Consider the following 12945-nt stretch of genomic DNA (forward strand, 5'->3'; position numbering starts at 1 on the left):
AATTGTGTGTATGTTCTGTATGTTTCTGCTAATATTACTTTGATACTTTAGTTTCCTTTTAAATCACTCAGGACTTTTATGTTTTGTTGAGTTATACTTGTTCCTTATGTCTTTAATTATTTCCTCAAGACTACTTTTTCCCCTCATAATACTACTTTTGTACCAAGGAGAAGTTGCAGAAGGTGCCCACAGTACCGAGCTTCAGCGAGTACCCGCCGCAGTCGCCCATAGACACCGGAACACACCAGACTGGAACAACAGCAGCTGCGCAATCGCACCGCCGCCTACAAGTGCCGCCAGCGCAAGCTGGAGCACATCTCGAGCCTCGAGAAGATGAAGACGCTCAAGAGCCAGAACGCAGAGCTGGCGTCCACGGCGAGCTTCCTGCGCGGGCAGGTTGCACAGCTCAAGCAGAAGGTCCTCAACCACGTAAATAGCGGCTGCCATCTGCAGCCAGCTGCTCGCGCCAGCACCGGGTACCTGCATACTGAGTTCGCGCACTGGGCGCACACGCGCCCCGCCACGGGGAAGGGCAGGCTCTGGGTTGGCGGCCGTGGGTGCCCTGGATCTCGGAGGACGTCCAGGAATCTGAGAGGACGCGGCCTCGGGAAAGTACCCCGGAAAGCGCCCAGGACTCTGAGAGTGCGCGGACCCCAGAATCACCCCGGAGCCCGCCCAGGACTCAGAAAGACCGCCCCAGATGCGACAAGCTGGACCTCCTCTCCTCGGGGACTGTGGGGGGGGGGCGAGTCCATGACCCCTCTGCTCACGCGCTGCACACACCCGCGCTCCCCCGCCGGTTCTCGGACTACCCTGCTGCGGAACGGGGCTCCGCGGAGGCGCGGCCTGAGCTCTGAGTTTCCGTTTCGTCTCCTTGTTTGTCCGGTTTTTTTTTTTTTTTTTTTTTTTTTTTTTTTGCCTTTTGAAGAGAGAATACTATCCGGGTCCACCTTATCTATGTTTCTACTCGGGAACAAACCTTGGTTGTGTGCGTGTGTTTTTTGTGTTGGTTTTTTCAAAGAGTGGGAAGAATAAAACTCAAACAAAACAACCCTCTCTCCTTGCTCTCCCTTCCCCCCTCTCATCCTGGGGATCCCTCCCTCTCTCTTTTTGTTGTGGTTCTTTTGTTATCGGTTTGCTATGAGGCCACATACCTGTATGTAATCCTTGGTTCTCCTGGTTTTCTGTTTTCAGTAGAGTCTTCTTATGGAAAAAAAAAAAAAAGGAAAAGTTACAGTATTTCTATTTCTTTACACAAGGCTTATATTTTTAAACAGTCTTTCATATTTTCCATGGCCAGAGATTCACTTGTAATAATAAATAATAAATACCGTGCTTTATGCTGGTTTGACAGCTATTAACCCTAACTATACACTTTAATTTGCCTTTATATTTCTCACAGCCTTATCTCTTGTGGGTACCTCTTAGAAGAGTTTCTTCACCTGAAATTAAAGCTCAGCAATACCATGTTTGCTTATATCCATCCAGATATTCATGCTATCTCTTGAGTCCTTAAATATTCATTGTTTATATCCAGAATTCTCACAGATACTTTTTCATAGGTATACATTTCTATACCATGTTCCAGTTTTCTCTCTTTGAAAACATTTGTCTTATTACTTATTTTATATTTGTGCCCTCTTTTGCCCATTATTTCTGCCTTACCTGTCACTTGTTTTATCCTCCCCCTGCAAGGTCAAACCAGGCAGGGATTGAGGTCAGGTGATGAGCATACTCAAACTTTTCCCCTCAGGCAGTCTCATCTGAATGGTTTCCATTCAGGAAGCAATACCCACCTCCCCCTCACCCCAGCACTAGGGACCAAACATCCTCTATCTTCCAGAAGGTGTTTTGCAGTCATTTTGCTTATTGTCTGTGTGGTGGGGGAGGGAGGGCATAACATTTTCCTCAATTGCTCTGTGTTCCTGTAAAATTGTTCATATGACAGAAGAATTAGATGTGAGACCATTTGTCTAGTCAATTGTTCTGATTCAAATGGAGAATAAAACTTCTTTTTTCTGCAGGAGAAGGTCAAAGTTTACAGCTCCCAGTAAGTTCCAAGGTTAAGACCCCCAGGTGCTGAGAAGACTGTAGGGCTTATCTTCCTAGATATTTATGTTTCCAATAGTGATGAAGCTTGGATATTCCTGGAGTAATTTTATTTACCTACCAAGTGTTGGAAAACCTATCAAGTGCAGAGAGGGTAGCTGCTTCTTGCCACTTTATAAACAGGGACAAATCATTTGCTTCACCGATTATCTCTTGGGGACTGGGTATTCTTGTAGGACATCTACGTTGTTGCTTCAGCCTATTAGTGAAGTTAGGGCAAGAGTGGCTGACACACTCATTACTTTCTGGAAGTTTTTAGTAAGAAACCTGTCTCTGATCCAGAATACCTTCTGTGACATTCAGGATAAAATTAGTAATGATGAATGTTAAACATCCAAGCTTAACCTCATCCAGTTATTTCTCTTTTCTCTGCCATCTCAGGGACTGACTTCCTTGGAGGGCATCTGCAGCCTATTTTAGACAAATATTCTCTCAGGAAGGGGGCAGTATCTCAATTCTTCACTATTTTTCCTGATATATCTCAATTGAATTTCAAATTTTTAGATTTATTTTTTATTTATGGAAAAATTAAAAAGCAAACAGCAAAAATAACACATTTCAAACAAAACAAAGCAAAGGATTAAGAAAAACAAATAACATAAAATTACTTTGCTTTCAACATGTTTCTATCATACCTCAAGAAAATTAACAAACCATACCAAAACAAAGGCATAAGAAAAACCAAATAACCTAAAATAACTACATTGAAACTAATTTTTAAATGTGTTAGCTTTTGTTATCAAAAAACTTTAAAAAGTTTTAAAAAATGAAAAACAATTCAAACAAAACAAAACAAAGGAATAAGAAAAACAAATGACCTAAAATAACTGCATTGCTTCCAACATGTCCCTACCATACCCCAAGAAAATTAACAAACCCTGACAAAAACAAAGGAGTAAGAAAAACAAATAACCTAAAATAATGACATTGCTTCCAACATGCCCCTTCCATACCCCCAAAAATTCATAAACCATTATCATCCCTGAGCATTCCCATAACATTGAGATTACTCTCAATATCTTAACTGTTCTTATTTGATTATCATTCCCCCTTCACTAGTTGCTGTCTATCTCTTGGCCCCCTACATTCTAGGAAGAAACAAAGGGAAAGTAGCATTAAATTAATGTAGAATAAAGAGTCAGACAACATCACCAATGCCAAGAGTCCCATACTCCTCCCCTGTGTCCCCTACTTATAAGCATTTAGCTTTGGTATATTTCCTTTGTTACATTAAAGGAAGCAAAATACAATGTTTCTGCTAATTATAGTCACTAGTTTGCATTGATTGTATTTTCTCTCCAATATCACCCCTTTTTTAACAACTTTCAAGGTTGGCATATATTTGTTCTCCTTAATATAAAAATATATTTTCATATTTTATTACAATTGTTGAGCACTCTAGGTTTCACTGAGTTCTAGAGTCCCATCTTTACCTTTCCTCTTTCCTTCTGGTGTCCCACATGCTCCTAACCTTCCTCTTTCAACCATGCTCATAGTCTTCTTTGTTCACTGTACTTACATTGCTCTGCTACCGTCATTCAATATTTTGTTCCAAACCTCACTCCTGTCTTTTCCTATCTATCTGTAGTGCTCCCTTTAGTGTTTCCTGTAGGGCAGGTATCTTGTTCACAAGCCTTGTCATTGTCTGTTTATCAGAGAATATTTTAAGCTCTCCCTCATATTTGAAAGACAATTTTGCCAGATATAGGATTCTTGGTTGGCAGTTTTTCTCTCTCAGTACCTTACATATATCGCTCCACTTCCTTCTTTCCCCATGGTTTCTACTAAGAAATCCACACATAGTCTTATCAAGTTTTCTTGGTATGTGAAGGATCACTTTTCTCTTTCTGCTTTCAGGATTCTCTTTGTCTTTGATGTTGGATAATCTGATTATTAAGTGTCTTGTCATAGGCTTATTTAGATCCATTCTCTTTGGGGTATGCTGCACTTCTTGGATCTGTAATTTTATGGCTTTCATAAGAGATGGGAAGTTTTCATTGATTATTTCCTCTATTATTACTTCTCCCCCCTTTCCCTTTTTTTCTCCTTCTGGGCCCCCCCTAGCACATACATGCATGGATTTCATGTTGTCATTCAATTCTGTAAGATGTTGCTCATATTTTCTGATTCTTTTCCCTATCTGTTCCTTGTGTGTAGGATTTCAGGTATCTTGTTCTCTGGTTCCTGAGTGTTTTCTGTGGCCTTTTGTGATCTGCTGCTGTATTTTTCCATTGTGCCTTTCATCTCTTGTGTTGTGCCTTACATTTCCATAGAATCTGCCAGTTGCTTTTTCAAATTTTCAATTCCTATCTTATGTACACCCACTGTTTTCATTATATGCTTCATCTATTTTGCCATATCTTCCCTAAACTTTTTGAATTGTTTTAACATTAGTTGTTTCAATTCCTTTATCTCAGTTGAAGTGTGAGTTTGTTCCTTTGACTCTGCCATATCTTCATTTTTCTTAGTGTAGTTTGTAGTTTTCTGTTGTCTAGGCAACTGGTTTCCTTGGTTACACCAAACAGGTTTTCTCAGACCAGAATGGGCTCAGGTCTCAGAATGAGGAAGTATTTGGTGTCAGTTTTCCTTGAGGGTGTGTTTTAGAAGATTGACACACACAAGGAGGCCTCAAGCTGCTGTGCTTTTCCTAATCTACCCAGCAGGTGGCACCTGTCAGACTGTCACTCCTGACTTGTGGAAGGAGTTGTCACCTGCTTACTTTGTTTTGGCTGTTTTCCCCAGGCTCTGCGGTCTGGTTCTGAATTGAAGGTGGGTAGTAGAGCTTGGCACCACCTCCTTCCTCTTAGGTAAGATACACACCCTAGGGAGTTATCATCTGAATTTAAATAGGTTTTGTTTCTTTGACTCTGCTATCTCCACCCTTGTCTGTGTCAGAATGCTGCAAACTGAAAATGGCTGATGCTTTCTCTCCTGGGCTGCTCATGTTGAGAGTGAGAAAAGGGTACAGAATGCCCCCATTCAGGGCACATCCCCAATCCACTCAGTTTCACCCATCAACCAGAGAAAGCACCTAGTCCTCTGGGCTACTCCTTCCCAGGACAGAGTGGTCCTCCAGCTCACCAAAGTCTGTCATTACCAAAAGCCTCTACCTGCTTGTTAGGGATTCATAGCTTTTATTGAGCAGTCCATATTTGTTAATTAAAACCCCAGTTGGAGCTGGACTGAGGTATATTTGTATGTTCAGAGAATGCTGCTTTCTGCCAAAGCAAGGTTTTGCAGTTCAGTCTGCTGTTGGGGGAGGGGGCTCATAGCTTGGGTCTTCAGTTTTTACTTTCAGATTTTATGCTGCAATCTTGGACATTCCTCCCAATCCAGGTTGGTTTACAATGTGAGGACAGTCATGGTTGTTCCCCAGCAGTTATTCCAGATTATTTACTAGTTTTTCCTGGTTGTTTATTAGTTATGCTAGGGGGACTTAACTTCCACTCCTCTCTATTTGACCATCTTCTTCTGCCACCCCCCATAAATTTTTATATGTAGTTTTCATTACCTCAATATATTTTCTAATTTCTCTTGTTTCCCACATGTTTTGTAAAATGTATTGTTTAGTTTACATTTATTTGTGAATTTTCTAACTTTCTGCCTATTATTGATTTCCAACCTCCTTCCTTATGAACTGAGAACATAGTTTGCATAATATTCATGTTTTTAAATTTGTTGAGAATTGCTTGGTGACCTAACATGTGATTTATCCTACAGAATGACCTGTGAGAACTTGAGAAATACATGTGTCCTGTTGTTATGGGACATAGTCTTGTATAAATAATTTTCAAGTCTTGTTCATTTATAATATATTTCAATATCTCTGTTTCCTTACTGAGCCTCTGTCTAGATGTTCTGTCCATTGATGTATGTGGTGTATTGAAGTCTTCAACTATTATTGTATATGTAGCTACTTCTCTCATCAGTGATGTCAGTTTTTGTGTCATGTACTTTGGGGCACTTTTGCATAATTATGTTAGCTATGTCTTCTTAATGAATTGTCACTTTTATTAATATACAATGTCCTTCATTGTTTCTTTCAGTTGTTTTACATTTGATGTATAATTTTTCTGATATTAATATGGCTACCCCCACTCTTTTGTGAATATTTTTTGCATGATATATCTTTTTTTCCAATTTTTCCCTTTCAACCCATTTTGACAAGGTGTCAGAAACGAGTTTCTTGTAGACAACATATAGACGGGTCCTGTTTTTATTCCATTCTGTCAGTCTATGTCTTTATATTGGGGAGTTTAGTTCCCTAACATTTTGTGTTATTATTCCAAGGGTAGTTCTTTCTTCTACCATTTTGTCTTTTGGATTTTATATGTCATATATTATTTTTTTCTCTCTGTGCTTTTAACCTTGCTGATAGTGCTCCTTTCTACATTCTTCTTCAAATCTCATTCTTCTGTCCTTACTAACAGCCTATAGCTTTCCCTTCAGTATTTCTTGTATGTCTTGTCTCTTATTCACAAACTCTATCAGTGTCTGTTTGTCTGAAAAATTTAATCTTACTCTCATTTTTGAAGGACAATTTTGTGGGATGTAGAGATTTTGGCACTTTTTCTCATTTACTATGTTAAATATATCCTACCACTGCCTTCCTACCTCTGTGGTTTCCATAAAGAAATCTGTACAGAGTTTTATCAAACTTCCCTTGCATGTGATGGACTGATTTGCTCTTGCTGTACTGAGAATTCTCTCTTTGTCTTTGACATTGGATAATCTAATCAGTGTCTTTCTGTAGGTTTATTGGATCTATTCTGTTTGTGGTATGCTGCCCTTCTTGAGGCACAATTTTATGTCTCTCATAAGAATTGGGAAATTTTCACTCATTTTTTCTTCTATTATACTTTCTGCCCCCTTTTCCTTCTCTTCTCCTTCTGAGACATCCATAACACATATATATTGACATGCTTCATGTTGACATTAAGTTCCCTAAGTTCCTACTTGTATTCTTCCATTCTTTTCCCAATCTATTCTCTTTTGTGAGTATGATTTCAGATGTCCTGTCATCTAGTCCACTGATCCTTTCTTCTGCCTCCTCAAATCTACTGTTGTATGTCTCCATTGTGTTTTTCATCTCTTCTATTGTGCATTTCATTCCCATATGTTCTTCCATTTGCTTTTTCAAGACTATTAATTCTTTATGTTCATCTTGTGTCTTCTTTACAGTCTTCACCCTTTTTCACATTTTCCTTCAGCTTATTGCTGTGATTTAGAAGAATTAAATATTGGATTATTAATTAGTACTTTTCAACACCTGTATCTCTGTTGAAATGTTAGTTTTTCCTTTGGCTGGTCCATATTTTCATGTGTCTTGGTATGGCTCATTATTTTTAGCTCTCTAAGCATCTGATTTTCTTGATTAGTTTATCTGGTGTTCATTTTCACTTTTCACCCAGGGTTTTCTTGTAGGCTGACTTTGTTTCCTATTTATTCTTTGGGAATTAGTTCAAGTTATTGTAGACCTGTAACATAGCTTGTATTTAGTTGATCAGAATTTTTCAGTCCTTGTATTTCTGGTTCTTTCCCCACTTCTATGTAATGCTTATGTGACTGGTTCTCTCCAGATATGATTGACCCCAATAAGATTTTCCCAATCCAGACAGGCCCAGGTCTCAGGAAGAAGGTGTAATCTGTATCAAGTTCCCCTGATAATGAGACCACACAGGTTATCAGACCCTCTTATAAAGGCTGTAGACTCTGAGCTTTTCTGATCCTATCCAGCATGTGGTGATTGTCAGCCTGTAGCCCTCCACTGGTGTAAAGTAATGCAGTGTTTCTAATTTTGAGCAGCCTCTATCCCTGCCAGGGCATGGCTGACCCAAGCTGCTTCTGTTTTCCAGCACCTGGGGTTTGAAATCTCTGAAGAAAAAAAAGTTGTTCTGGGCTTGCCCCCCCTTTTCTTGGGGGAAATTATGCTCTTTAGGGAAGTATCTCCCCCACTAGACTTATTGCTTTGTCTCTTAGACATAGCTTAGCTCTACACTTGCCTGGATCCAACTCCCAATTGAAAATATATCAGGCTTTCACTAATGACCTACTTAGAATAATTTTAAAAAGAAAAAATATAAATCCTTTTCCAGAGACTTTCCCCAGTCACCAAGTTTTGTCAGCAAAGACCTGGCACTGGTGCCAGGTTCCCTATACCTCCCACACTTCTTGGGTCCCTGTTCCTTTCCAGCACACTGTGCTCAGACAACTCCAAAAGCCTCCAGCTTTATTCAGTTTTATTTTGTTTCAGTTTAATTTTTTTGTTAGTCTTGATTCATCTCTGCTGGGATGAAAACCACAATTTTATCTTTGCCTAGCCACTTTCCCTTGTTTCCAGTATAGACTATTGAAAGATACAACCTATAAGGCAGTATCTCCTTCACCTTATTAGATACTCTCAGACAACTTTAATTCAGCCCTTGCCTGAGGCAGTGCTGAAATCTGAGAATTCTGGCAGCTCTAATGAGCTATTGAAAAGTAAGAAAATAAAGTATCAGAAAGTAAAGAAAAGAAAAAGCCCTTTTCAGATCCAGACCCCAGATCTCCAGATTTGCCAATCAAGAGCTGGAGCATGTAACCTTTTCTATGTGCCCCTTTTTCTTAGGGTCCAAACTTTTTCCACTTTCCTCAGCTACTCCAGCTCCAAAAGTCTCTGTTTTTTTGTTGTTGTTAACCCTGCCGCCACTCTTCTGGCCCCAAATCATCCATTTCCTTTCATGTTTTCTCCTGAGTTACCTGTGCTCAGAGCGTTTTTCAGCAGCTGCAATTGGAGACTGATTGAGTCTCCCTCCTTGCTCCCAGCATAGACTGTTCCTGTTTCCCTTGGGTAATGTGCTCCAAGACAGTCTGCCATGCCTGTGGGGGAGGGAAACCAGCACCCTGACCAGGGAAACTTACAGGTCCTCACTGTGAACTCAGCTCTTCCTCCATTCCAAACTGGTGTATGATATGTTTCTGGTCACAGAAGTCACCCAAACTGTTTTTCCAAACAGTTCCTGGCTATTTACCCTCTGCCTAGAGGAATAACTGAATTCCACAACTCACCTCTCTGCCATCTTACCCTGTAATCCTCCAAATTATTTTGAATTGCTTTCTACACATTATAAAACTTACAGTGTGATTTGGGATCATGATTTAATTTTGTGGAGAAAGCTGATATTTATATTACAAAAAATGCTTATAGTTGTGTTTATGGTACAAGATCTGAACAGCCTCTTTGTATTGCAATTTTGATGCATGCTCCATTTTACAAACCAGTATCATGCTATCTATATCTGCTCCCATACACAAAACTTTTTTTAAGCATAATAAGGTATACTGTTCTATCTTTTATTTCCCTGCTGGTAGATTTTATTTGGCTGCTTAGGGTAAGATCCATGCATGTTCTGTTAAGAATGTTCTTAGAAGTTTATAAACATCTTTGTTTACTGAACTTCACATTCACATCTTTGTTAATTTCTGATTTAAATTCTGGTATTCCACAATTTACTGCAGACCATTTACAATTCAGAATACTCAAATACGACTCTCACATGTCATATTCAGGTTCAATAGCTGTATTGAGAGTGAACAACATAGTTCAATGCACATACTTCATGTTAACTGGTGTTGGATTCATTTAATCCCATATAAAATAGTAAGGATTCAGCAAGATGCTCATGGACTGTGCTTGGCAAGAAAGTCATCACTTCTGCTACTCTAATTTTCTTTTTTGTATGTATGCAAATAATCAGAAAAGTAGATTATAAATGGTCTGAATATGGTATTCAGCTTCTTAACATGTTGTAATGCTTCATGTGGAATGGTACTTGCCCAGAGGAGTTAATTACTAGCATTATATTCCCATTGAGTCCTTCATATCAGGTGACAAATACATACCAGGTCTAACAGGAAATGAGCAGGATATGTCTGACTTCAGTTAAGATAATTGATCAGGGTGCATGAGTTGTGGTATATGAATGGAATAAAAAAAGCACAGGCTAAATTAAAAGTATTAATATTTTCTTTGGCATGCTTAATGATGGTAGCAATAATCATGAACAAAAGAAGGAAAATATGGGACATTAAATCCTCTACCATAACAGATAGGGTCACAATAAAAGGTAAATAATCCTAAGCTTCTGGGTTGATGATGAAAAAGGACACAGGATTGTTTGAAAATACTCAGGATCAATAAAAATTTTGGATACCAATCCATTAATTTTCCCTTCTTTTTTGTGTCATAAATATAAATATTATATATATATATTATATATATTTTCTTTATATAGCTTATTCATTTAATTTACTATTTTGTATGGAGTTTATGGATGATTGTAATTTTCACAATTTTTATAATCTGACATGTCACAATGATGTGTTCATAATAAAATTCAGTGAATCAAACCCATCATGTCATTTTATGTAGCTCTAGTTTATCCTATTACTTGGTATATGTTAACTACTGTATAAATATACCAAAATATATTAATGAACAAATACTAGTATCACTGAACATTTGAGTTGTTTCCAACATTTTGCCCTTAAAGTAATGTTCATTCTAAATACTCATGTAATTGTCTTTGGTATTACATGCACACAGAGGAATTTATGTTTCATTTTAAAAAGATTTTATTAGAAAAGTTGTGGGTTTAGAGGCCAATTATGCATAAAATGCAGGATTCCCATACAGTATTCCACAACAGCTTGCATTGGTGTGGGACATTTTTTACAAGTGATAATAGCACTTTTTCTTAATTGTGCTATTTTTTAACAGTAAATCCATTCGTTACAATTGATGAAAATTATTAAAATATTACTACTAAATATCCTCTATAGTTTACATTAGGTGTATTTTTTTCCTCATAAAGCTTGTATTAGTTAGCATTCTCTAGGGAAAACACCAACAGGAGATTTCTGTAAATATGAGATTTTATAAAATTTTCTCTTGCAACTGTGGGGATGATTGAGTCCAAAGTCTTTAGAGAAGAATTCATGAGTCCAAATTCTGTAGAGTAGGATGCACAATTCCAAATTCTGTAGGGGAGACAGTGAACTGGCAACTCCAATGAAGGTGTTTGATGCTGGCTAGCCAAAGAAAAAATGAAATTTCTCTTTTCTCCCTTAAAAGTCTTCAACTTATTGGATGAAATCCAGTTGATTGTATTCTTGCATTGTAGAAGACATGCCCTTAATTAATGTAATCCATCACAGATGCTGTAAGTTGACTGATGATTTAATAAACCAGCCTTCTTGTTTATTAACCAGCCACAAATGTCCTTGCAGTAATGGTTAGGCCAGTGCTTGCTCTACCAGAGATGTGGGTATCATCACCTGGCCAAGTTGACAAATGAACCCAACCACCACATCCCAACTCTTGCCAACTTGGCAGCTATACACATCACCTTATAACATACTTTATTTCTAAATGGAACAAAATAACACACATACATTTCATCTAACAATACTCATTTTTCCTGTGTACAACTAGAAATGCACTAAATCTCTCCAGAATAAGGTGCAAGTCCTTGGGTAACATTCACTCTTGAACTCAATATCCTATAACTTCAATACTATGAAATGAACAATAAAAATTATGTCATAGAAAAAGTGGATAAGATAGGGAAGGAAACTAAAATATTTGCTTAATGGACAAATACAAACATACTCATAACAAAACAAGAAGGAAATAATCATGTGATCCTAGTGTTCACTTCTGTAATGGGTCACACAGTCATTGTTCATATTTATCACTACCTTCTTCCACTACACATTCCATGTTCCCTTTACCCTTAGCAAACATTTCAGCTGCCCATGATTCTTTGACTCAGGGGGTTAACCAAATCTTCATTTCTGAAATTTCTGGGCCAGTGGTAGTCCTGCCTGGATTGTGTTATTGCTGGTTTCCATTGACTTTAATCACAGGGCATGGTAGTAATAAGTGTTGCCCTAGGGAATCTCATGTCTTCTAGGAAAACTCTTATTTACCTCCATTCTGTAGTGCAGTCTTATACTCCCTTGAAAGTCAAGATCAGTCAGCCCAGCAAGAAGAGTAATCCCCTTCCTTGCCTATTGATTCAGAGACATGATAAGCCCAAAGTGGCCAGGTGGCAGTCTTAACTTCCAGTTCAATGGAATTATTGTTGTCTCTCATGGTAGGAGCATTCATCCTTTAGGAACTAAGACTTGTAGTCCAGCAGAACTTAAGGTTCCAGGGACAGGAGCAAAAATTTTCCTAGTGGATCACTAGAAGTGATAGCATGTCACTCCCATTTCCACCCCATGATTCCTGGACCTGTGAATCCTGAATATGGGAGAAACAGCACCATGAAGTGGATGCTCATTCAGAGCATACACAGCCTCCTGCAGAACACTGCCTCAGCCATGCAAGGTGTCACCACCTAGTTGGTGCCATAAGTCAGTCTTCAAAAGGTCATTCCACTGTTCTATCAACCCAGCTGCATCTGGACAATGAGGAATATGGTAAGACCAGAGATTCCATAAGTATGTGCACGTTTCCTCATTTCATTTGCAGTGAAGTGGGTTTACTGATCAGAAGCAAGGCTGTGTTGAGTACCATGATGGTGGATAAGGCATTCCATAAGTCCACAGTTGTTAGTTTTGGCAGAAGCATTGCATACAGGAACACAAACCCATATCCATTGTCCATGTATAAAGTTAGCAAAAATTACTGCCCCTTCCATGGTGAAAGTGGTCCAACATAATAAACTTGCCACCAAGTAACAGGATGATCACTTCAGGGAATGGTGCCATATCAGGTACTTAGTGTGGGTCTTTGCTACTGGCAGATTGGGCAGTTAGCAGTGGCTTTGGCCTGGTCAGCCTTGGTGAGTG

At 38.7% G+C, this 12945-nt stretch overlaps 1 pseudogene; it reads right to left on the reverse strand.

Annotated features, from left to right (window-relative positions):
• Window positions 1-201: 201 nt before the first annotated feature.
• The window catches only part of LOC119520776, a 45402-nt pseudogene continuing 32658 nt past the window's right edge, over window positions 202-12945 (reverse strand).

This window comes from Choloepus didactylus, chromosome 26 (assembly GCF_015220235.1).
Source record: "Choloepus didactylus isolate mChoDid1 chromosome 26, mChoDid1.pri, whole genome shotgun sequence".
Classification (NCBI taxonomy): domain Eukaryota; kingdom Metazoa; phylum Chordata; class Mammalia; order Pilosa; family Megalonychidae; genus Choloepus; species Choloepus didactylus.